Source organism: Pongo abelii, chromosome 10, assembly GCF_028885655.2.
Source record: "Pongo abelii isolate AG06213 chromosome 10, NHGRI_mPonAbe1-v2.0_pri, whole genome shotgun sequence".
Taxonomy (NCBI): domain Eukaryota; kingdom Metazoa; phylum Chordata; class Mammalia; order Primates; family Hominidae; genus Pongo; species Pongo abelii.
Genome location: NC_071995.2, coordinates 126,294,187 through 126,321,341, shown reverse-complemented (window position 1 = coordinate 126,321,341; position 27,155 = coordinate 126,294,187). Strand labels below are relative to the sequence as shown.

The 27,155-nt window shown below is 40.4% G+C and overlaps 1 long non-coding RNA gene across 2 annotated transcripts; it reads right to left on the bottom strand.

Moving 5' to 3' along the window:
* Positions 1 to 514: 514 nt before the first annotated feature.
* On the bottom strand, positions 515 to 17,096 carry LOC129049422 (uncharacterized). Of its 2 annotated transcripts, none has more exons than XR_008512478.1 (3): positions 16,823 to 17,096; positions 14,141 to 14,227; positions 515 to 753 (listed from the first exon to the last, which is right to left on the bottom strand). It is a non-coding gene; the product is annotated as an uncharacterized LOC129049422 (long non-coding RNA). The 2 variants fall into 2 exon arrangements; XR_008512477.1 differs by lacking the exon at positions 515 to 753 and adding an exon at positions 12,750 to 12,969 and having other exon boundaries at positions 16,823 to 17,090.
* Between the last annotated feature and the right edge of the window lie 10,059 nt (positions 17,097 to 27,155).

Here is a 27,155-nt window from a genome sequence, read left to right as displayed (position 1 = left end):
TAAAAACCTTTAAATTTAATTCACCTGAAGTTTTTCTTTTAACATAGATCTTAACTAAAACTATATGCTAACACTATGTTCACACAAAGATTTGAACATAAATGTTATTGCAGCCTTATTCACTACAGCCCCAAACTAGAAAAAACCCAAATGTCTAGGAAGTAAAAAGTGGATAAATAAATTGTGATTTATCTGCACAATGGAATGCCAATCAACACTAAAAAGGAATATATAATAGATGAAAATGCGTGATTGAATCTAAAAAGAATTATGCTATTTGAAAATGCCAAACCAGTGACTACATACTTTATGATCTCATTTATGTACAATTCTTGAAATGCCAAAACTATGAGAGAAAGCATGTTAGTGATTGTTGGAGTTGGGAGGGATGCAGAGGATATTGAATACGATGGAGCAGAGGAGAATGTTTTGGGGTAATGGGAAAATTCTATAGCTTGATAATGACGGCTGTTACATGACTGTATAAATATTTGTCAACTTTCATTGAAATGTATAGGTAAAATGGGTGAATTTTATTGTACATAGACTTTAGCTAATATGGCTGATTAAAAACAATAAATTTCAATGTGACGAAAATAATTAACTTTGCACAGCATAAGTGTTACATTCAGTCACTCTCAGCACAGACATCTGTAATCCCAGCTGTTCGGGAGGCTGAGGCAGGAGAATTGCTTGAACCTGGGAGGCGGAGGTTGCAGTGAGCCGAGATTGTACAACTAAGTGAGACTCTGTCTAAAAAAAAAGAAAAAATAAAAAAAGATATACAAATAGATCAATGAAACAGAATTAAGAGGCTAGAAATATATGCATATGTGTATATATATATATATATACGATCAACTTATTTTCAGTCATGACAAGCTAAAGATAATGAGAAAATATCTGCAAAGTCTATATCTGATAAAAGTGAATCCTGGTGCTCTCCTTCACAGCGGTGTGATCCGCCTCTGCCAGGGCCTCCTTGTGCTTTTATCATGAATGCTGTTCACCACTTACCTTCTAGGCACGTGGGGAATTATCCTTGCTGGCCCTGGGGTCAGATGGAAACATGGGACTGGTTACAGCCTCACTTCCAGGCCAGTCATTCCATTGTCACGCAAGAAAACAACCAAAGCTCTCATACCACAAAGATCACATGTTCCAGATGCAAAGCTGGGTCCATAATGTGCAGCATTTGTGTAAAGACAGGCAAAGCCTCACACTTGTTGGTGTTTGTAGAAGCATCGAATGAATAACTCTGGAAGGCTAATAAGACAACGGATAGCAACTTTGGCTGAGGATTTGAGAGGCAGCAATGGGAGAATAAGTTTTCAGTTATCCTTTATGATTTTAAATTTTGAATCATTGAAATAGATAATTTATTCAAAACATTGACATTGTGTGATACAAATCAAAATATACATTTTCCAGCAGCATACTCAGGCAAACATGAAAACCCATGGATGTTTGTCTCCCAAAATCTTTACCCAGGGCCCATCGAAGAGTTAACAAAATCCAATAGCCCTTCTACTGTGCATATCACCAGCAAACACCACATTATTTTTTAAGTCACCCAAACCAAGATTTTTTTCTAATTTACAGAGATTTAAATAGAAATTAATTCATTAAGTCATTTTACATTTTATTAAGGATAATACTAAGACGAAACAAAAGGAGGGACTATTCCTGAAAGTTGCATTTAGGAAGTTAGTTTAAGATGTTTCAGAGCCATCATTCCCTGGAAGGGCTTGGGATATTAGGAGAAAGAAACAGGCAAAGAAAAAAATAATTACACCAATTGTCTTAGCTATCCCCGGGCTTGTCAGGATGCTGCTGATAAAAACCAGCTAAGCTGGAAGTGAGTGTGAATTGTTAATTTGAGAAATAGCTGTGGATTTGGCAGCTGCGAAAGTGGAGGTGCCCAAAGTATTTGCTCATTATTAAGATTTATTGTTTCCAATTCTGGGAAAGTGTTGGCTAAGCAAAATAAGACCATTCATACCAGTCTGCAAGGTATATTTTACTTCAAAAATAATAAAATGAGAAGAAAAAGGAGGATGAGGAGAAGGTAGGATTATCTCCTGTGATTTGGAAGTGGGGTAATGAGTTAGCTGAATTGTTAGAAATGGAGTAAAGAGTCAAATAGGACATTTCTTAGAGTGTTTATACTGCAAAAATGTATTTAAAATTGAAATAACAACAGCAGAATTGACCAATTCAGAGATTTTGATACAAGGTTTCAATGAAGAAAACAGGCCAGTTTGTAGAAAAGTTAGAAAATAATAAATATACAAATGCCTTATGTACCCAACACCCAGCTTTATCAACTCTTAATATTTTGATGTATTTCCTTTGGTATTAAGAAAATACTACAGATAAAATTGGAAGTCTTATGTGCCTTCCTGATTTCATTCTTTTTATCCATTTCCCAAGACTGATGATGGATTTTATGTGTCAACTTGACTGTGATGACGGATTCCTAAACAGCTGGTAAAACATTACTGTGGGTATATCAGTGAGTGTTTCCTTAAGAGATTAGCATTTTAATTGATGGATTGAGTAAAGGAGATTTACTCTTACCAACGAGGGCTACAATTGATCCTCTAGCTTTTTGAACATAGGTAATACAGTTGTAACTCTTGAGTGTCAATTCCTAGTAATTATCCATACCGGATATGTACTTCATTGTTTTCATCGACTAATTTTTCTGCTCTTTCAGGGTCACGTTTTTCTTCTTCTTTGAATTCATGGAAATCTTTGGTTGGATGTCAGGTGTTGTGGATTTTACTCCATCGAATGCTGATGTTTTTGTATTCTAATAAATATTCTTGAGCTTTGTTCTTGGATGCATTTATGTTACTTGAAAAATTATCCTTTTTTACTATTTCTTTATGGATTTCTCAAGTGGGACGAGTACTGCGTTTAATCAAGGATTCAATTTTCCCCACTACTGAGACCACAATCTTTTCAACATTCTAGAAAACGGTGGCATAAACACCCTAGGATGGCCCCCAGTGAGTCATACCTTTGTGTAAACCTCTCTCCTCCAGTGTGGGCAGAACTTGTGTGTGATTTGCTTCTGATACAACACGGCAAAAGCAATGAGAGGTCACTCTTGTAATTACATTATGTTATATAGCAAAGGTAAAGGGTTTGTCAGATGTAATTAAAACCTCTTATCAGTTGGCTTTAAATTAAACAAAAGGGAGATTATCCAGTTTGGCCCTGACCCTTTAAGCAACGGTCTTGAGGTCCAAGACTCTATAGCAGCAGTTACTTTCTCTCTGTTTCTGCCTTTGAAGAAGCAAGCTGCTACTCATCCTACAGCCTCGAGGCAATTAATCCTGACACCATGAGAGATCTTGGAAGGAGATCCTTCCTTATTTGAGCTCTGAGATGGAACACAGCCCAGCCAGTACTTTGATCTCAGCTTTGGGAGACCCTGAGCAGAAGGTTCCCCATCCACAAATTCTGTGAGATAGTAAATGTGGTTTGTTTTAACAAACGATGTTTCTGGTAACTTGATACACAGCAATTGAAAACTAGTGCCATGAGATTTACCTGTCTGATGGATTTTTTCTATTTTATGGAGATTTAAATAGAAATTAATTCATTAAGTCATTTTGAATTTTATCAAGGATAATACTAGGAGGAAACGAAAAGAGGAACAATTCCTAAAAGTTGCATTTAGGAGTATAGTTTAAGATGCTTTTGGAGCCATCATTTCCTGGAAGGGCTTGGGATATTGGCAGAAAGAAACAGGCAAAGAAAAAAATAATTACAACAATTGTCTTAGCTGTCCCCTGGTCTGAGGTGTGTTCTTTTTAATCGTTCAGGTGGTTCTTTCTCTGTTGTAGGCTAGCTTATTCATTCATATATCCACTGGTACTCTCGAATTCACAAGAGGGACCCACTGCTGGTCTCCAGAATTCTCTCCCAGGGAAGTCGTCTCTTATTTAGTGCTGTGTTTTTTGTTCAGCTCACCGGTGTTCTCCCTGTACCTTCATCTCTGTCTCATCAACTCAGTGCCTGCTGGGCATAGTCTGGGCTCCCTTTTCCTAAGCCATAGCCTGGAAACTCCCTCAAAGGGAGATACCAGGGCAACTATATGTCTCAGCTCATTGGTTTTCCATCTCTCAAGCAAGGAAGGATCACTTTCCTTCACTGTCTGAAGTCCAATTTCTTGAAATTGATTGTTTTCTATATTGTTTCTGGTTTTCTAAAAAATTTGTTTTAGGTAGGAGGGGATATCCGGTCCCTATTATTCCACCTTGGTTAAAAATGGATCAAAATTTTATATTATAATGTCATGTTAAACATAAGCAAAATCAAACAGTAGTGGGTGGGATTCATATTAAACATGTTATTCAATCCAATGTAGCCAAAATATTAACATTTCAACATGTAATCAGACTTAAAAATGTGAATGAGGTATTTTATACAATTACATTTGCACTAAGTCAACCATATCTTCGTGCATTTTACATTTACAGCAAGCACATCTCACTGCAGACTAGCCACATCCCACATGTTAATATCATCTGTGGCCAGGAACTACCTTATTGGCAGCATAGCTCTTGACCTTCGAATACCAGTGACTGCCTTTCCTGTCAACCTAAATATTATTTTCACAGCAAGAGCAGAGAAAGCATAACCGCCCTTGACAAAACAGAAATAGGATGTGGTGCCTGGATTTTATGCAATTTCAGGAGGAGGTGATTTGCTCATGTCTGATTCTGAGAACCAGCCATTAGATCCTGATGAAAAAACGTTGTGTGAGTGGGAGAGAATTGGATGAAATGACCTCAGGGCCATTAAAGGGATCCGTGAGCGGGAATGTGCCCTCTCCTCTCCAGGACACCAGTGTTGTTGGAGACTCAGGGAGTGGGAAGGATGTCAGGAGGGGAAACGGGGGTGATAAGGGGACCCCACGCAGTGGGGCTGTGGCAGCTGCCTGTCGTCAAGCCCAGTCCTCAAAGCTCAGCCGCAGCCCAGCCTCCCCGGGAGCCTTCCCTGGCCTGCCCGCCTGCGCAGGTCTGTCTCCTGCACTCACCTGCAGCCCAGGGGCTCTGCTGCACTCAGCACATGCTCCTCTGAGACCCGCTCCAACTGCGTTTAACACTCATTCATTCATTCATTCATTCATTCATTCATTCATTCAGCACATGCTCCTCTGAGACCCGCTCCAACTGTGTTTAACACTCATTCATTCATTCAGCACATGCTCCTCTGAGACCCGCTCCAACTGTGTTTAACACTCATTCATTCATTCAGCACATGCTCCTCTGAGACCCGCTCCAACTGTGTTTAACACTCATTCATTCATTCAGCACATGCTCCTCTGAGACCCGCTCAAACTGTGTTTAACACTCATTCATTCATTCAGCAGAGCACCTCCTACGTCCCAGGCAAACTTCTACATTCTGGATACATTAGTGAGCAAAACAGGCAAAAATTCCTGCCTTCAAGGCATCTCATTCTAGTAGAGGAATGGAGACCTTGCGCATAACGATATCTACGTTGATATGTTAGAAGTGAAATGATACAGAAAGAAATAGGGCAAATAATGCAGGGAGTTGGAATCGCAGAGCTAGCGAGCTCACAGTAAGACTGGGTGCTCAGAGTGTCGCCAAGACATGACCTTTGAGAAGGTGTCTCCTTTTCACTTTATATTCTCTCTTTGTATTCATGCCAGTGAGTTGGGATAATTACTACACTGCCAGGACCACTTTTTTCTCTTAAGTTAGATTTACTCATTTGATCTGTAAACACTTACTGAGGATGTGGCTGGCTTCCACTCATCCTTCAGGTCTCAGCTCAAATATCACCTCCTTATTAGACAGTCCCTGAACACCCTCTCATGCTCTCCTATTGTAGTTTATATACTGTTGGTGCAAAAGTAATTGTGGTTTTTGCTATTACAAGTAATTGCAAATTACTTTTGAACCAACCTAATATTCTTTTATCTTTTAATTTATATTATTTATATCTTTATTTTAAATTCAAATTTAATGGTCATATTATATTTTTATTGATATTATTTTAAATTGACAAATCATTGTACACATTTATGGGGTACAATGTGATGTTTTGATATATGTATAGGATGCGAAATGATTAAATCAAGCTAATTAATACATCCATCAACTCATTTACTCATTTTTTTGTGGTCAGGCTTTGACATTTACTCTTATTTTAAATTATACATTACTATTGCCTGTGGAATCTAAAAAACGTCAAACTCATAGAAGTAGAGAGTAGACGATGGCTATCAAATTTAAATTTTTATTTAACTTTTGAAGCTTTGTATTTCAAGATAATTGCAGTTCACAGGTGGTTGTAAGAAATAATACAGAGAGATCTTGTGCAAACTTCACCCAGTTTCCCTCAGTGGTCACATCTGCATAACTATAGTACAGCATTTAAACTAGGACATTGAAATGGACACAATCTATGGACCTTATTAGAATTCCCCACTTTTACCTGCACTTGTGTGTGGTGATTATTCTATGCAGTTTATTCTATGCAATTGTACACATGTGTAGACTCCTGTAATCACTCTCATACTCAAGATTCAGAACATTTTCTTTCTCCTTTCATAGCCACAACCACTCCTCTCCCTCCCAGCTTCCTCCCTAACCCTTGGCAAGCCCTAATTTGTTCTTCATCCCTATGTTTGTGTCATTTTAAGAATGTTATGTAAAAAAAATCAGATAGTATGAAACCTTTTGAGATGGTCTTTTATTTTCCCATTCACTGCAATTCCCTTGAGGTCCATCCAAGATGCTACATGCCTCAATAGGTTGTTTCTTTTTGTTTCTTAGCTTCTCTGGTGTAGATTGTTTAAATATTTAGCAGTAAAGAACGTTGGTTTGTTTCTAGTCTGGGACTATTACAAATAAGACTACTCTAATCATTAATGTACAGGTCTATAAGGGATCTCCTTTCTTTGCATTCTCCCCAGCATTTGGTATTATTATTATTATTACTTTTTTTTTTTGAGAAACAGTCTCACCCGGTTGCCCCAGCTAGAGTGCAGTGACACGATCACCACTCACTACAGCCTTGAAATCCTGGACTCCAGCGATCCTCCCACCTCAGCCCCACCAAGTAGCTGGAACTGTGGGATGTGCTGTCACACTCAGTTTTTTATTATTATTATCTTTTGTGGAGATAAGTTCTTGCTGTGTTGTCCAGGCTGATCTCAAACACCTGAGCTCAAGTGGTCTTCTCACCTAAGCCTCTTAAAGTGTTGGCATTATAGGTGTGAGCCATTGTGACTGGCATTTTGTTACTTTTTAATTTTAAGCATTCTGATAAGTGTGTGTTGGTGTCTCATTGTGGTTTTAATTTCTTATTTAACTCTCTAAAAATTAAACTACTCTGTTAGACTTTTATTATAGCAATTATATTTTACTTGGCATGATTTTATTTATTAATACCTATTAAAGGCAAGGGAGACTTGTCTGTTTTGTTTGTCTCTGAATTCCCATTTTCTGGCATTTAGTATGTACTCAACAAATAAATAGTACCCTGTAGATAAATATGCCTGTTACTGTGCTAGCCCCTGGGGTGACTAAGGTGTTAATAACAGGCTTGGCCTTTAAAATGCTTACTGTATTATGCAGAGTTTCTTAGCCTTGGCGTGACTCATATTTTGGGCCAGAACATTATTGTGGGTGTTGGAGAGATGGCTGTGCTGTGTTATGGGATGGTAAGCAGCATCTCTGGCTTCTACTTACTAGATACCAGGAGCACCACCTAGTTTGTGATAAACAAATTTGTCTCCAAGTATTGTCCAATGTTCCCTGGGGGTTAAGATTGCTCCCAGTTGGGAACTAATGTTTTATTAAGAGAGACAGATGTGTTTTCTATGAAGCCAAGTGTATATAAATATACTTACCAGCTAGGTGTGAGGATATGGCTCAAGACTCAATCAACTAGTCATTTCTTGTCTCCCAGAATGCAAATTACATCCCCAGAATGTCACAAGGTATCCTGTCAGACCTTTGAGTATACTCGATGAATTAAACAAACACTGATTAGAGGATTCCTACATTTTGCCAGGCACCATGCCAGCCACTACAGATGGTGCAGGGAGCAACACACACATAATCTAGTCCTCAAGGAGTTATTGTCTACTGGGAGAAGTCAGAGATTGATCAAGTTATCTTAAAAATGATGCTCATTGGGAGGCCGAGGCAGGTGGATCACCTGAGGTCAGGAGTTCGAGACCAACCTGGCCAAGATGGTGAAACCCTGTCTTTACTAAAAATACAAACATTAGCCAGGCACGGTGGTGGGCACCTGTAATCCCAGCTACTCAGGAGGCTGAGTCAGGAGAACTGCTTGAACCCGGGAGGTGGAGGTTGCAGTGAGCCGAGATCATGCCATTGCACTCCAGGCTGGGTGACAGAGCAAGACTCTGTCTCAAAAATAATAATAATAATAAAAATAATAATAATTATTATTATTATGCTCATTTGGGAAGTGAAGTGAAGTCAAGGGTGTTTTGGGGCCGCTTACCAAAGAGGTGGGCTGAACTGGCCTGGGAGCTGTTATTAAGAAAGATGAAGACTACATAGGTAGAGAAGATGGGATAATGACCTAAATCAGAGGGCTTTAAAGATATTAGCATACAAGGTTTAGTTTAAGATTGGTCAGCCCATGGTTTTTATACTGTATTCCACAGGACCATATAATGCAGGAAAATGCACTGGGGAACACTATTGGAAAAAAGGAAGTGCCAGGAAGGCATAGCCACAAGTCTCCTTCCTTAAGATTCAACAGAACAGCCATGCTTTTATCTTTTTTACAGTGGAGTTGCATTTTGGTGTGGTGGTGTGGGTCCTGTATTCTAATGTTGGCTCATAGGGTACAAATAGGTTAGAAGCAAAATGATCCATGAAAACCTATGCAGGAAAACACGGTGCAGAAGACAGACACATTTATCCATCCAACTCAGCAACAGTAAGTCCACGCAGCCAGCTCTTCCTCAAGGTTGAGCACAGTCCTTGGGTTGAGTACCAGGTGGAGCTGGCGTAGGCCTGGGTGCCATGATGCCTACACAATAGACACCTTTAGTAGGCTACAAAATAGCCTAGGAGCACACTCAGTGTAGAAAGAGGCTCCCGTCCTAAGAAGTGCCTGGATGCTGAGCCTGAGTGAGGATATGACAGGTCCTCATCTTCCAACCCAGGCTCACTGCAGGACACTTGCATGTTGAAGGAGACTGAGCCTGCTTTCCCCAAATATCCTCATAATTTGTACTCCTTCTTTCCTCCTCCTCTCCTTTAATATTGTATGCTGTATGTGTTTTGAGGGGAGGAGAGAAGAAGCTTGGTGGGTTCCATATAAGTGAAAAAGACAAGGGCTATTCTTAATATTTTAATACACAAGGCACCCTTAATTATTATAAATTGCAGGCTATTGCACTGTCAAAGAAGTCACCTAACAGAGTTAAAACAAAAGCCATCCAGCACAGGATTGTGAATGACCCCGTTTCCATCACCCTGAATTGAGCTTTACCCAGATCTAAGAAAGGCGATGGCAGAGCACTGATCCACAATCTCCCTGAGGCCAGAATCACACATGCCAGCTAGCTCCTTCTCTGCCAGTGTGCCTGCCAGGGCCAAAGTAGGCTGAGAGATGTTCTATTCACAAGGAAGCTCTTTAAAACTCAGCGCCCAGGGTTTTTACTGGGGGCCAGTCACCTAGGTATCCCCTGCCTAGCAGATTCCAAAATTCCAGACCCCTGGAGAGAAAAGGAGTGTTCAGCATGAACCATATTGTTTGCACAAAGAGATTAGGCATAGTGAGGGAATGGTGGGAAGCCTCCTCCTGAAATTTGAGTTCCTGGACATGGGCCAAGCATCAGCCTTGCCAGCAGGCTTTCTAAGGAGGGCATCCTTAGGCCTCCTACGATTAAGAAGCAGGATAAACAGGTGAATATGTGGGGGAGTTCCTATGACAGGGAGGAGACTCTTGGTCTGAGCATAGTGGGTGGGAAAAGGGGTGACTGAAGTCCATAAGTGAGTGTCCTTTTATGCACATGTGGGAAACAGGGCTTATGGGAAGAAAGCTCTTTTGGAAGAAGGCTGTGTGCTCTAGCTTGAGGGAGAAATAGCCAAGCAGTGTAGCCACTTCACACCTGACCCCTTCTAGCACACACACACACACATATTCACACACGCACACACTCACACCTGTGCTTCTTCACCCCAGCAAAAATGCCTAATTCATATCTCATGGCTGAAACTCTAATAAAAATTCCTCAAAGGCAGTGGTAATTATTAAGTTGAGAGTATCATGAAGCACTTTTCTAAATTGGAAAGGCTTATCAAGAATAGATCATGAGCAGACGAAATTAATAGCTATGAACAAACTTCCACAGAAATGGACTTATTAGCAAATATGTCTACTCCCTAAAAGTACGAGAAGTCTTTCCTCTGGATTGAGAGAACCGATTCAAAAAAAAAAAAACCCACTTTACACAGAAGTGACTCTGCCTTAATTTTTATTCCATTCACTGCTGGACTTGGGCAGGTTCCTGCAGCTGGTCCAGTTCACAGCCTGGGAAGTCAGAGAGGAGCAGGACATGCCCACAGTCAGAGGGGCTGACCTTGTCATGCAGACCCTACCTTCTTTGCCCAAAGACTAGCCACTTCTCTTTCTTTACCCCAGGACCAGAATGTGAATTTAGCAGGATGAAATGGCTGGTGGCAGAGCTCATTTCTCCTCTCACTGGATCTTCGCTTCCCTGGCATTAGCTTCTCTGAGGTCTACGGAATGCTGAGAACCTAGAAGGTATTGGAAGCAGTTCCCTAGTTCAGGTTACAAAGCACAGTACAGCCCAAAGAGCAATTGAAAATTTGATCTTACAGGACCAAGCACCCTTTGTAGGAAGTGATTTAATAGATGGATTCGTGGAGAATTCCTGTGACTAGGGAAGAGGCTTTATAGCCTGGAATGCTGTGGATGGGAAATGGTGGTGGGGTGGAGGCTTCACAGATAACTGGACACCTAAGTTTCTAAGTTCCTGCATCTCTTCATCAATTCAAAACTCAACCCTTAAATTCTTTTATTTGTCTTTTCACTAAAGATATCAAAGTAAATAGGGGTCCTCTGGTGGGGAAGATGGTTCCATGTGTACTCACTTTCAGTCCTCTCGTGGTTCAGAAACCCTTATTCAACACAAATTTTCTTCCCCATGCAAAGTAACTTGTACCAATTGATATTTGAGGAATCATAGCACCCATGTATCCACACCCAGTTTGGGCTCAGCTGGGACCATTTGGTTGTCTCATTTTAATAAATTTCTATTTCAATTTAAATAGTCACTTCCGGTTGATGGCTGCAATATTAGAGCAGCATTTGGAAGTTTCTACAACCTTAGCTAAGTGGAAAAAAGTTGGATATGACCAATCCTATATGAAGTCTAACATAGCTAAATTGGGGGTAGAATTTGATATTAGGCAGGACATTGCCATTTGGTTTTGTCAGTGCCATGGCTATATTCCAGTGTTCCTCTGGTACCTCTTGGCAAATGCAAGGAAGCAGATAATTGTGGTTTCCTCACCCACATTCCTACAGAAGTCCCAGTGCGGGGAGCTGTCCATGGTAGGAGATTTGGTTAGACAAGCAACAGTCAGCAGGTTCTTTTTCAAAACTCTTTCCTCACAGGTTGGGAGTTGGGAGCCCAGACTGCAGACCTTGCCTAGGCCCCCAGAGGCAGGAAAAGACTTCTCAGCCTACATTGGTCCTGGCAGGCTCATTGGCAGAGAAGGAACACCTGGTGTGTGTGGCTCAGGCCTGGGAGGAACTGGTGGATCAGCTGCTCTGCCGTCACCTTCCTCGGATCTGGGTGGAGCTGGATTCACGGGGACAGAAACAGGCTGATGGATCAGGATCATTCACAATCCTGTGCTGCATGGCTTTCTGTTTTAACTCTGTTCGGTGACTTCCCTGACAATGTGATAGCCTGCAATTTACAAGTCCATGTCAATGACAAGGGGCTCCCTGCACATACAAAGAATCACACTAGTATTTTTCACTTATAAATAATTTACCAACTTCTTAGCTCCCCCCTGCCCCCACCTCCAAACACACATACAATGTTGCCATTCTATGAATTAAGGCAGGTGGGATTTTCTTGCATTACTTCTAATCCCATTTGGTGAAATGAGAAATCCAGTGTAGTACCTTCTCATGTTGCTCATAGTTTACGTAGCAAACCGTGTAGTGTATGATGTTCTTTCTCACCCTTGGTCTCCTGATGCTTCCACATACCATGAGGTCCCCACTATTCTCTGCAAATTCTAAAGCTCAGGAAGTTTAAACCTCTGGTCCTTAGACCCCAGGTAAGTAGAAGCAGCAAAGGCCAAGGTCCAGGGTGTGCTTTGTGATTGGAGGAGCAGTGAAGCTACATGAAATGATCTGGGCGGCTTTTCTGTGTGTGGAGCTTGGATTGTGGCATGCCTGTGCCTGGGCTGGGGAGGGGAGAGCTGTGCATGGCATGCCCAGAGGTGAAATGCTGGCTGGGTTACTCACCCAGTGAAGGGCAGCCTGCTTTCCACAACACAGAGCCCTAGAGACGGATCGTCAGCCCATTCTGAGCTGTGGGCTGCTGATGGGCAGCCATGTATTAGGCTCTACAACACTGCCACATGACTTATTGAACTTGACAGTCATTCTTTTGGTTGACAAAGAAGAATGTAGCAATTTATTACATTCTTGACATTCTGTTGCGTCTCAGATTTTACATGGAACCTTGATATGTTTGTTTTCCAGAACAAATAGCTCCTTCTGTTAAATCTTGCACCAGACGTGGCATTACCAGGGCCCAGCAAATTACCTGGCTGGGAGAGTCCCTGATTGAGGACTCCACCAGTGAGCTGGTCGTCTCTGAGATCTTCATCGGCCAGACAGCCTTTGTGGGCATCATCCCTCTTGCCATGGTGAGAAATTGGGCTTCAGAAAAAGTGTCACAAAGAAGTCTTTTTTGCATATGCTTAATATTCACAGAAACATTAGGCATTTTTATAACCTGCTGTTTTCCAAGCACCAGATATATTTGTTTAAACAAAGAAAATACAGTTAAATTAAATTTAATTTACCTGTTTCCATAATGGCTCCTTAGAAACTATTTAGGGTCTACTGTGTAAATCCCTTTTCATTTGTGGATATTGTGGAACTGTTTCGTGGGGAGCCCTTATTCTTTATTTTCTCAATCTGCGTGCGTATCAGGACCAAGTGCTGCATCGAGTGAAGACGACTTTGTTGAAATGCATCAGGGTTACATGGTGGGAACAGCAGCTGTGTATGCCAAGTAACTGGCCCCTTGTCAATTGGTTTTGCCCAGAGAGTCACCAGGTACCTTGTGGATTAGAAAATTCTAAAATGCCGATGGACTGAAAGCACCTTGCTGGGAACTGACCACCTTAAGCTGGGTAGAGCCCCGGCATCTACAAAACTGCCTGTGTTTCTGTTTTACTGGCCTGGAGGTGACTGGACTTCATTTTCTGATCTTAGCTGAAGCTCTATGCATGACCAGGATTGGGGCCAAATCTGAGAACAGGGTCAGGGACAAGGTTCTAGAACCTAAAAAGAATGGTGCACTTTGGGCTGTGGAGGAGGGGCATCATAGGGATAATAAACCAGTGGGAGCACTTATAGAGGTATGGAACCCTGGAGGCATCCTGGTGACCCATCTATGTAGGCCACATAGGAAGAGACTCCAACTGCAGCTAATGTCAGTTTTGGTAGAACACCTTACGGCCCTCCAGGAACACAAGAGGGTGAGAGGCTTAAGAAGAGCCACTCTGACACCAGGCACGGTGGCTCGCACCTGAGTACTTTGGGAGGCCAAGGCAGGAGGATCACTTGAACCCAAGAGTTTGAGAGCAGCCTGAGAAACATGGCAAAACCCCGTCTTTACAAAAAATACAAAAATTAGCTGGGTATGGTGGCATGTGCCTGTAGTCCCAGCTACACTGGAGGCTGCATTGGGAGGATCACCTGAGCCCAAGAGGTTGAGGCTGCAGTGAGCCATGATGGCAGCACTGCACTCCATTCTGGATGACAGTGAGACCCTGATTCAATAAAAAGAAGAAGAGCCACTCTGAGACCATCTCCCACTTACCTCCCTATATGTCCTGGGAGGCTGCCATGTGGGAGTTTCTTGTCACTTTCCAGGTTCTGATGAGGTATGAATTGTCTGTCAGGCCTCCTTCAGAAAAGAGCAGCAGAATAGAAAATTCCTTAGTAGCAGCCTGGAGCGGTGGCTTATGCCTGTAATCCCAGCACTTTGGGAGGCTGAGGTGGGGGGATCATGAGGTCAAGAGATCAAGACTATCCTGGCCAACATGGTGAAACCCCATCTCTACTAAAAGTACAAAAATTAGCTGGGCGTGGGGGCAGGTGCCTGTAGTATGAGATACTCAGGAGGCTGAGGCAGGAGAACTGCTAGAATCTGGGAGGCGGAGGTTGCAGTGAGCTGAGATCGTGCCACTGCACTCCAGCCTGGTGACAGAGTGAGACTCTGTCTCAGGAAAAAAAAAAAAAAAAGAAGAAGAAGAAAGGAAGAAAGAAAGGAAGAAAGGAAGAAAGAAAGGAAGAAAGGAAGAAAGGAAGAAAGAAAGAAAGAAAGAAAGAAAGAAAGAAAGAAAGAAAGAAAGAAAGAGAGAGAAAGAAAGAAAGAAAGAAAGAAAGAAAGAAAGAAAGAAAGAAAGAAAGAAAGAAAGAAAGAAAGAAAGAAAGAAAGAAGGAAAGAGAGAAAGAAGGAAGGAAGGAAGGAAGGAAAGAAAATTCCTTAGCTGCAATTTAGGGTTGGCTTCTCAGCAGTGGCATAGCCCATGGCTTGCAATGCAACCATCACACTTCTTGTGTCTTGGCATTGTCCTTTCTTGTGTGGGACAAGGGCCATTGAGAGCTGGCACCTTTGAGCACTCTTCCCTCCTCTGTCCATGGAAGTAGAAACTGTCTGAATCTCAGAGCAGTTCACCGTATCTCAGAGCAGTTCACCGTATCTCTACAGGCTGTCAGACCTTTGCCTTGGTCTTTGCCTTGCCTTGCCTTGTGTGTGCCTGGCAGAGTCATATTTATAATTCTGTGTGTCAAACCTAGGAAAGGCCTGGATGTATTCTGTGCTGATTTGACTTTCCTTTCTGGGACTAAAGTGTGGGGGTGTGACAGCAATTTGTCGAGTTTTCATCACCCATCGCTCAGTTTGGTTGCTGGAATCAACATCTTTGCAAATGAAAACCCTCTGTCAGACAGTAGATTCTGCATCCTCGCTTCTTTGTACTTCATTCTTCTTCTTGTCAGAAACACACTTTCTCTACATCTCCCCATGTCTGGATCTTCCTCTTCATTCAGGTTCAATTCAACTGTCAGAGGAATCTAAATAGGACCCCCAGGACCCCACCCACGCCTGTGGCTGTCTGTCCATCCCATTACCCTGTTCTATGTTCTTTATAGGCCTAACATCATATGAAATTTAGGATTAATCATCAATATTCCTCACCAGAAGGGGAAATCAATGAGCCTGAGGTCTCGGTCAGTTTTACACATCTATGCTTCCAGCACCTGGGAAAATGGTCATCTCTGTTAATAGTTATTGAATAAGTGAGTCAAATGCTTAATTCAAGCTACCAGGGCCATTGAGTTCTGGGTTAAAACTGATGGGTGTTGTCCCACACAGCACTGATCAGCATTCTTCTTTGACAGAGGCCACAACTTGGCAGAAAGGGGCCCTATTAAAGGGGAGAGGTTTATTTATTTATTTATTTATTCTGTTTAGAGATGAGGTCTTGCCACATTGCCCAGGCTGAACTCAAACTCCTAGGCTCAAGTGATCCTCCCTCTTCAGCCTCCCAAGGAGCTGGAATTGCAAGCACATGCCACCACATCTGGCAAAGAGTGGAGACAGACTCAAATGTAAAACTATAGAACTATAGAGAAATAAACAAATATCTTTCGGAGCTATGCTAGGTGAAGAGTTCACAGGCATGACACCGAAAGTATAATCCTTAAAATAAATACTTTACAAAAATAGTAAATTGTACTTCATCAAAATTTATAACTTTTCCTTGAAGATCACCTTGTTTACAGAATAAGAAAAATAATCAACAAGCATAGAGAAAATATTTGTAAACCACATATATGATTAATGTTTTACTCCTAGAATATATAAAGAACTAGAAAAAAGTCAACAGTAAAAACAACAATGATAAAAACAATACAACTAGGGGAGGTGTGATGGCTCATGTCTGAAATCCCAGCACTTTGGAAGGCAGAGGCAGGTGAATAGCTTGGGTCCAGGCGTTTGAGACCAGCTTGGACAACATGGTGAAAACCTGTCACTATAAAAAAAATACAAATAAGAAAATTAGCTGAGTGTGGTGGCTCTCTCCTGTAGCCCCAGCTACTTGAGAGGCTGAGGTTGGAGGATTACTTGAGCCTAGGAGTTGGATGTTGTAGTGAGCAGAGCTTGCACCACTGCACTCCAGCCTGGGTGACAGAGTGAGACCCTGTCTCACAAAAAAATACAATTAAAAAGTGGGAGGGAGGCATAAATAGATATTTAACCAAGAAAGAGATATGAATAATAAACACATGAAAAAATGTTCAGCATCATTAGCCATTAGGGAAATGCAGATTAAAACCACCATGAAGTGCCAAGAGTCAGAAGGGCTCTAATAAAAAGACAGTGACAACCCCAAGTGCTAGTGAGGATGCTTTTGTATTGCTGGAATGAAGGTAATACCACAGCTACTCTGGAAAACAGTTTGAAAGTTTCTTATAAAATAAAACATTTACTTACCAAACAGACCAGTAATCCTCACATTATTTGGCATTTATCCCAGAGAAATGAAAACTTATGTTCACACAAAACCCTGAACATACATTTTATAATTTCTTCACTTAAATTGGCAAATACTGTAACAACCCAAATACCCTTCTGTGGGCTAATGGTTGGACGCACACTGGTGCATCTATAAAAAGGAAATACTATTTAGTGATGAAAAATAATGACGAGATACAGAGAACTACCTGGATGGACAAGGAAGATATTACACTTAGTGAAAAATACCAATCCAAGCAGATTACATACTGTAAAATTCCATTTATAGAACATTCTCGAAATGACAAAACAATAGAGGTGGAGAACAGAGCAGTGGCTGCCAAGACAACTGGGCAGAAGGTTGGTGGGCGTGAATACAAAGACAGAGCACAAAATAGATCTCTTGCAATGATGGAAGAGTCCTGTATCTAGTTTTGCTTTTTGCTACACAAATCTATGCATGGGATTAAATTGTAAATAGAACCACACACATTCAAATGAATGCAGGTTGAAAATTTTTGAAAATATATCAATGTCAATAGTCGTTGTATGGTTTGATATTGTACAATAACAATAGTTATTGTACGGTTTTGATAACGTACAATAACTCTGTAAGATATCACCCCTGGCAGAAGACTACACAAGATTCTTTTTACTATTTTTGCAACTTCCTGTGAGTCTATAATTATTGAAAAATAAAATGTTTACAAGTAAAAAATAAAATAAGTGTAAAGTAGCTACATGACTCTAAGATCAGTAGACAGGATTCTCCCAGGAAGGCTATCTTTCAGCAGTTTATGAGATCTGGAGACAGTCAAAAGGTCTAATTAAAAATTAAATAAATTCAACTTTTCCGGATTCAATGTGTAAGTGATACAATGTGGTCTTTGTGTCTGGCTTATTTTACTTAGCATCATATCCTCCAGGTTCATCCACGTAGTCACAATCACAGGACTTAAAAATTGCTAAAAGAATGATTTTAAACATTCTCACTACAAAAATAATAAGTATTGGAGGTGATGGTTATGTTAATTAGCTAGATATAATCATCAAACAAGTATGCATATATCAAAACATCATATTTCACTCCATAAATATATACAATTATTATCAATTAAAAATTTAAAAAGGCAGAGCACGGTGGCTCACGCCTGTAATCCCAGCACTTTGGGAGGCCGAGGTGGGTGAATCACCAGGTCAGGAGTTCAAGACCAGCCTGCCCAAGATGATGAAACCCTGTCTCTACTAAAAATACAAAAATTAGCCAGGTGTGGTGGTGGGCACCTGTAATCCCAGCTACTTGGGGGGGCTGAGTCAGAGAATGGCTTGAACCCAGGAGGCAGAGGTTGCACTGAGCCAAGATGGCACCACTGAACTCCAGCCTGAGGGACAGAGGAAGACTCGGTCTCAAAAAAAAAAAAAAATTAAAAATTAACAAAAAAAAATTAAAAAAATAAAAAGACTACCAACACTGGTCTTACTCTTTTCAGTAGCTTTAATAACTTGCCGTCATTCCAGAGCCAATTTCACAGTACATCAAGAGATTCATCATGACACACACACCACCACCGCACCCTCAAACTTGTCAGGTTCCAGCAATGGGTATTTAAAACCATACACACTTCCGTGCTTTGGCAGAAAAATTCTCCGAGTAAATAGCAGCTCCTGTCAGAGAAACGCAGCCTGTGTAACACGAGCAAAGCTGACCTCCTCAGAGAAGAAAGAAAACCCAGAAAGCATCAAAGAAGAAATCACAAATGGATGCTGTTCAAGAGCAGAGGACAGCCCATGTGTGTGTTGGGGGGTGTGGGGGTGGGGGGAGTGCGGCTTTCTGTGATTTGTTGTTATGTCGTTTTTAATCAACAAACTGCTGTTAGGCTTACAGGCTGCTGGGTCCTTGACTGGATTCCCTCCATTCGTCATATGGAAACCCCTCTTGTCCCAGCGACTTTCTTTTCCTGCCTGCCCCAAGCCAGCCAGTGAATACGCTGTTCAAATGACCAGCAATAACTGTCTTTGTTGGGTGATATTTAAGGGCATGCACTTTGTTAATGTCACTGTATGCAGTTACCGCACAGTGGACTGCAGCTTTTGTATGGGATGCAAGGCAATTCAACTACTCACAGGTAACACACACGAGCACCAGTGAGCACTTCCAGGGAACTGATTACCAAACTGTTCCCACAACAGGGATCAGATGTTATACCATTTCCTAATGCACATTCAAAAATATAGAGGCAGCCCGGGTGCAGTGGCACACGCCTGTAATCTCAGCACTTTGGGAGGCGGAGGCGGGCAGATCACGTGAGGTCAGGAGTTGGAGGCCAGCGTGGCCAACATAGTGAAACCCCGTCTCTACAAAAAATACAAAAATTGGTCGGGTGTGGTGGTGCAACGGTAATCCCAGCTACTCAGGAGGCTGAGGCGGGAGGAGCACTTGAACCCGGGAGGCAGAGGTTGCAGTGAGTTGAGATCACGCCATTGCACTCCAGCCTGGGTTGACAGAGCCCAACTCCCTCTCAAAAAAAAAGTATACATATATACACATATATATACACATGTACATATATACATATATACATATATGTACATATATACACATATACATATATACATATATGTACATATATACACATATACATATATACATATATGTACATATATACACATATACATATATACATATATGTACATATATACACATATACATATATACATATATGTACATATATACACATATACACATATACATATATACATATATACACATATACACATATACGTATATGTACATATATACACATATACACATATACGTATATGTACATACATACACATATACACATATACATATATGTACATATATACACATACATATATGTATATACACACATATACATATATACATATATGTACATATATACACACATATATGTACATATATACATATATGTACATATATACACACATATATGTACATATATACACATATACATATATGTACATATATACACACATACATACATATATGTACATATATACACACATACATACATATATGTACATATATACACATATACATATATGTACATATGTACATATATACATATATACGCATGTACATATATACATATATACACATATCATATATACACATATACATATATACACATATACATATATACATATATGTACATATGTACATATATGTACATAGACATATATACACATAGACATACATACACATATACATATATACACATATATACACACACATATATAAATATATGTACATATATACATATATACACATATATACAGATACACATATATACATATATGTACACATATACATATATACATACACATATATGCACATATGCACATACACATATGCGCACATATGCACATATACGTATACGCGCGCATATGCACATATACGTATACGCGCGCATATGCACATATACGTATACGCGCGCATATGCACATATACGTATACGCGCGCATATGCACATATACGTATATGCGCGCATATGCACATATACACATGCGCGCATATGCGCATGCACACATATGTGCGCATATGCGCATGCACACATATGTGCGCATATGCGCATGCACACATATGTGCATATACATATGTACATATATGTACATATATACATATATACACATATACATATATATATATATGCCCAAAAGGATTGATCCCAGAATGCAGGTTGACATCAGCTAAGTAGAAAAGAAAAAAGGGAAGAAACCTTAAGATGTTTGGTTCAGTTGACCTGCAACTATTTGGGAAAACCTTTGCTGACGTATAATTTCTGAAGGTGAAAGGGAAAAATAGACCCAGCTAAGAGAATTCAGGAAAGAAACGGGTGGTAGTCAGAGCACCAAAGTCGTGGAATTCCAGGTGCTTCAATGGCAGGGATGTGAAATGACAAATTTTTTAGACTCTGTCAATACCATTAATATTTATGACCCATCTCACAAAAACAAACAGACAAACAAAAACAAAAAGAGCCGTCGTGCGGCACCTCCATCAGAGACTTCTGCCCTGGAATTGTTCTGCTTCGTTGGGTGATGAGTCCTGAACCACAAAATTGAGGACAATGATGTGAAGGATTTTATGCTGCTGTTTCACACCTCCTTAAAGGTAGTAAAATAATCAGAGTTCTGTATTCTGAAGCAGTAACTTTCTTTAAAAAGTCACCTTTACTGTTGACAGATGAACTAGATTACTGAATCATAGTGCGGAGTCATAAATAAGCACGTGTTTATGGGCAGTGAAAGAGCTCAACTTGCTCCCGAATTGCACCACAGTCTCCTTTAATTCTGAGATTCTGCTAAGAAATGCCAAACCTGAACCCTTGCCCACAAGGTATTTCTCTCCTTCTGTATCATTCAGTAAAGGAACAATCTCTTCTCCACAGCAGGAGAAATGTGGAAATGCTTGTGGTTAAGTGAGGTCAAGATCTCTTGGTTTAAATCTTGCCTCACCCATTACTTAAGCCTTATGATCTCAGATCTGATCCTCAGCTTTCTGGAGCCTTGGCCTTTTTTTTTCCTGCGAAATAGGTAATAGAATTCCTAGAACAATTATTTTGAAGGTTAAGTGAGGAAATGATATATCTACAGTATGATACGAAGTATATTATAAATGACAGCAACTTTTGTAAAATTAGGATTTCAGTGTGCTTAAAAAGGAGGGACTCAAGAATAGTGGTGAAATTGAAATGATTTAATGACAAGGGTGGCTTTGTCGCTGACCATTAAGAGAGACGTGTCTATCACAGCCTCTCTGCCCTGACTCCCACCCCTTATCCCAGGGCACTCCAGCTGCACATCATCCCCGCCTGAGAGAAACAGCTAGGGAATGTGCCTAAACACTCTTTTTTCTTGCGTAGCTGATTGCAGAGCTCAGTAAGCCTTTCGCTAAATGACTTTGACAAGGAGTAGAGATGGCGTTTTGATTGGCATCAGCTTCTCCTCCGGAAAAGGGCCTGGTGGGCGACGGCCCCGGCGCGCCCGCTAGATGGTGCCGCAGACCGGATTGTGACCGCGCCGGCCGCGCGCCCTCCCCTCCTCCCGGAGGCTCCCAGAGCCCCTGCCCGGCAGGTCCTCTCCGTTGAACTCGCCGCGTCCTCAGGATCTGCGATTTCCAGGCATTCCCGGTTTCCACCTGAGTGTGAGCAAATGAAGCCTCCCTCCTGCAGCCGGAGCCAGCGCTCAGCGCAGCCCCTGACCTCTGACTCCTGGCAACCTGCTTCAACCAAAATCTTAAGAGGCTTTATTATTTTTATTTAAAATGATGCATGCTCATTATAAAATTATTAAACTTAGGAAGAAAAAAATTTTAAGCCCAGTGCCCTCCAATACGACCATTAGACGCATGGATAAGTAGATGACACATGGGCATTATAACAATGAAATTCTACTCTATAAGTTGTATTCTATTTGTGAAAGTGTTAGTTTTTATTTGATTATAAGAAGACAAAAAATCCAAAGTAGAGTTGATGTGTTTCATTAAAAATACAGTATTCCATTGTATATGGTGTGTGTGTGTGTGTGTGTGTGATCACATTTTCTTTTCCACGAATCCATCCACGGGCACATCGGTCATTTCTATTTCTTATGAATAATTCTGCAAGGAACATGTGAGTGCTGAGATCGCTTTGAGATGGTGATTTTCTTTCCTTTGGATATATAACTAGAAGTGGGAATGGGAAATCATATGGTAGTTCTATTTCTAATTTTTAGAGGAACATTCATCCTGCTTCCCATAATGGCTGTATCAATTTACATTATTCAGCCTTTAAAAAAAAGAAAGAAATCTGCTATTTGAGACAACATGGATAAACCCGGAGGACATTATGTTAAGTGAAATAAGCCAAAGAAAGAAAGACAAATATTGCATAATCTCACTTCTATGTGAAATCTAGAAAGTCAAACTCATGGAAACAGTGGAAGAGTGGTTACCAGGGGTCGTGGGATGGGAAAAAAGGGGAGTTAGTGGCCAAACGGTGCAGACTTGCAGTTACAAAATGAGTAAGTTCTGAAGACCTAATGAACAACATGGTGCCTGTAGTTAATAATATGCTGTTTATTTGAAATTTACTAAGAGAGTTGAGCTTAAGTATTCCTACCACACAAAAAAGAAAAAAATAACTATTAATATATGAGTTGATGGATATGTCAGTTAGCTTAATTGTCTTAATCATTTCACAGAGTAAATGTGTATCAAAACATCACATTGTACATTTTAAATATGTACAACTTTTTTTTTTTTTTTGAAACGGAGTTTTACTCTTGTTGCTTAGGCTGGAGTGCAGTGGCATGACTCGGCTTACCGCAACCTCCGCCTCCTGGATTCAAGCGATTTTCCTGCCTCAGCCTCTAGAGTAGCTGGGATTACAGGCATGCACCACTACGACTGGCTAATTTTGTATTTTTTTAGTAGAGATGGGGTTTCTCCATGTTAGTCAGGCTGGTCTCAGACTCCCTACCTCAGGTGATCCGCTTGCCTCGGCCTCCCAAAGTGCTGCGATTACAGGCGTGAGCCACCGCACCTTGTGAATTTTACCTCAATAATGTTGAAAAAATACCAAAAAATCCCCAGAAAACATATTAACTGACAATCATCATTTTTAATTTTTAAAATACCCTGGTAATACTGAGGAAAAAAAAAGCTTGAATAAAAAATAGATCAAGGTGTGGCACAATGAAGTCATTATTATGATCACGTGGCTGCTCTCACTGCTGTAGCTACTAGCACCTCCACCACCGTAACCTCTCCTATCTATTCCTTTCACGACACAATTTTAGCCCATAGGATTGACTTCCTGTTTTGAAAGTGGAAGAAACGGCATTCTGAGACTTCACCCACTTCTCCTGTTAGATATTCATTAGTTTTGTCATTTTTCCGTGGCCGAGTTTGTGACATGGGTAACCTCTTATAGATCCTAATTCCCCCCTTCTGCTACCGTTGTTTGTCTGCTGGGGAACTATGCTAGGCTTATCTTTCTCGCTCCGTCGGTCACTAACAGGCCATCTGATTCTTTCCATCCTCAGAGATGATTGGCATCTTTTATCTGCTGATAGCCCTATTTTGTTGCGAGATCACAACTTTCTGTTCATTTATTCTTGTTTTAATGTGATCTAGAGGACAGATGAGATAATCCAGTGATTACTCCATAGTGTTCCTCACATTCTTTTAAGCTGTGAAATGCTGCTGAGATTTAAGGTGTTGTTTGGCAGTCATTCCTTACACACACCTTCACCGAGGGCCTGTGTGCTGACACTGGGCTGAAAGCTGGCATTGGATGAGGGAGGCCCAGTTCTTGCCATCAGGGATGTCACCAAGGTTTTCTGCCAAGGAACAGAGTTCTCCTTTTTTTTTTTTGTAAAACTCCTTTCATGAAGGAGGAAGAATTCTATTCCATGATTAAATACCAAGCTTAAACACTGTGAGTAAATACCAAGCATAAACTCTGAGTTCCTGGGGTGGAGTAATCATGCCTTATGCATTTAGACTCAGTTGGAAAAGCTGCTGGGCTCTTTCCCGGGACAGACAAGAAGCAAGAGCATTAAGAAAAGACCGAGAGAGGGGTCACTGTGGACCTTGGGGGAGACGTTTCCCACTTTCCCCAGAACCACCTTGGACTCTGGAAAATGTCCTCTTTGGCCGGTGATGATTATAAGGTCCCACCCTCTCAGCAGAGGAGAGGAGCTTCAGTTGTGTCCAGTACTTTATGGAGAAGAGTCCAGTCTTCTTTTATACCAATTTTTAAATACTAAATGTGGCTTTGAAGCCACAAAAAACAGGTGCCGCTTGGTGAACAGATCCTGGGCACCAGGCAGGAGTTAGGCTCTGCAGTGCACGTCCACTAATCTCACACGCATTTGCTTTTGTATTAAGATTTTCAAAAGCACCTTATTGTCGTAATCCACACACCATAAAATTCACCTCTCTACATGTACGATTAGATGATTTTTAGTAAGGATACAGGGCTGTGCAACCATCACCACCAACCAATTCTAGGAAATTTCCATCATCCCCAGAAAATCATGTATGCCTGTTTGTCTTCTTTGCTCATTTTGCCCCAGGTAACCATGAATCTCATTTCTGTCTCTACAGACTTGTCTTCTCTGGGTCTTTTATATAAATGGAATCTTGCACTATGTGGTGTTTTGCATCTAGTTTCTTTCACCTAATGTAGTATTTTTGAGGCTCACCCATGTTGTAGCATGCATAAGGACTTGCTGTTTCTTGCTGTCTGTGCTAATGTGTGTAAATATCATATATGCTTATCAGTTCATCAGTTGATGGGCATTATTTTCCTATTTTGTGGCTTTTCTAATTAATACTTCTATAAATATTAGTGTACAAGAAGTTGTGTTGACGTTTTTTATTTTCTCTTGGATAGACAACTAAAAGTAGAATTTCTTCGTGAGAGTAAATTGCCTCTAAATTTGTATCTATTCATTCATTTTTAACTTTTTATTTTGAAATAACTTACATTGTATCTTAATTACACAAACAGGGTAGAGGGGTCCTGTGTACCCTTTAACTGGTTTATCCCAATGATAAGATTTTGTATAACCACAGCACAATTTTCAAGATCAGAAAATTGATATTGATACATTATGGACTTTTTATATGTCTTAAATTTTTCAGTGCACTGTGTTGTGGCTTTGTTTTGTTGGGTTTTGTTTGGTTTGGTGTAAAGTTCTATGATATTTTTTCTGCATGAATAGTGTCACATAACTGTCTCCACAATCAGATATAAATACAGGGAGGCAGCAATTCATAGTCATCCCTTCCACATAACCCTAATGCCTGACAACCCCTCATCAGTCCTCCACACTATAATTTGTCATTTTGAGAATGTTCTAGCAATAAAATAATATAGTAAGTGTATTTTGAATCTTTCCCCATTCAGCATAATGGTCATTGAGATCTATCCAAGTTATTGTGTTTCTCAATACTATTCCATTTATAGATGTCACACAAGTCATCACTTGCCCACTGAAGGGCATTTGAATGGTTTAGGGTTTTTAGTTCTTGCAAATAAAGTTGCTTTGAACAATTGTGTACACACTTCTGTGGACATAACTTTTTATTTATATGGACTAAATTAATAGCGGTACACATGTTGGGCCATGTGATGAGTTTAACTGTATAAGAAAGCGTCGAATGTTTTGCAGACTAGTTGTATCATTTTGCATTCACACCAGCAATACCTGAGAGATTCAGTTGCTTCGTATCATCACCAGCACTGGACAATGTGCAACGTGTAATTCTAATAGGTATGTAGGGGTATATCACTGTGGTTTTAACTCTCATTTTCCTAATAGCTAATGATGTTGAACATTCTTTCATTTCCTTTTTTTCTTTTTTTTTTTTTTTTTGAGATGGAGTCTTGCACTTTCACCCCAGCTGGAGTGCAGTAGTGTGATCTTGGCTCACTGCAAGCTGCACCTCCCAGGTTCACGCCATTCTCCCGCCTCAGCCTCCGGAGTAGCTGGGACTACAGGCGCCTGCCACCACGCCCAGCTAATTTTTTTTTGTATTTTTAGTACAGACAGGGTTTCACCCTGTTAGCCAGGATGGTCTCGATCTCCTGACCTCGTGATCGGCCCGCCTCAGCCTCCCAAAGTTCTAGGATTACAGGCGTGAGCCACCTCACCTGGCTTCATTTGCTTTTTTGCTATGTGAATATATTCTTTGGTTAAAAGTTCAAGTCTTTTGCCCATGTTTTAATCAGGCTGTTAGATTGCTTGTTATTGAGTTTTGTGAATTGTTTATACATTTTAAATGTTAAAGCCTTAGTTGGATATGCAATTTACAAATATGTTATTTCAGTCTTTAGCTTGTATTTTTACTTTCTTTATAGTTTCTTTTGCAGAGCAAAAGATTTTAGTTTTCACAAAGTCTAATTTACTGAATTTTTCTTTTATGGGTCATGTATTTGGTGTTATGCCAAAGAAATAAAACCCCTTATTATACCCCCAGGCTGCAATAAATTTTCACTTAAAAGCTTTATAATTCTTCATATTATTTATAGATCTATGAACGCTTTTGAGGTAGATTTTGTGTAACGTTTAAGAATTAAGTTGTTTATTGAGGTTTTTATTTTATTTTATTTATGTTTTTGCATGTGTATATCTGCTTGTTCAACTTTATTTATTGAAAAGACTCTCTTTTCTCCATCGAATTGCTTTTGCACCTATGTAAAAGAATTAGTTTGCCATAGCTATGTGGTTATATTTCTGGGGTCTTTATTCTGCTTCATTGACCTGTGTGTTGACC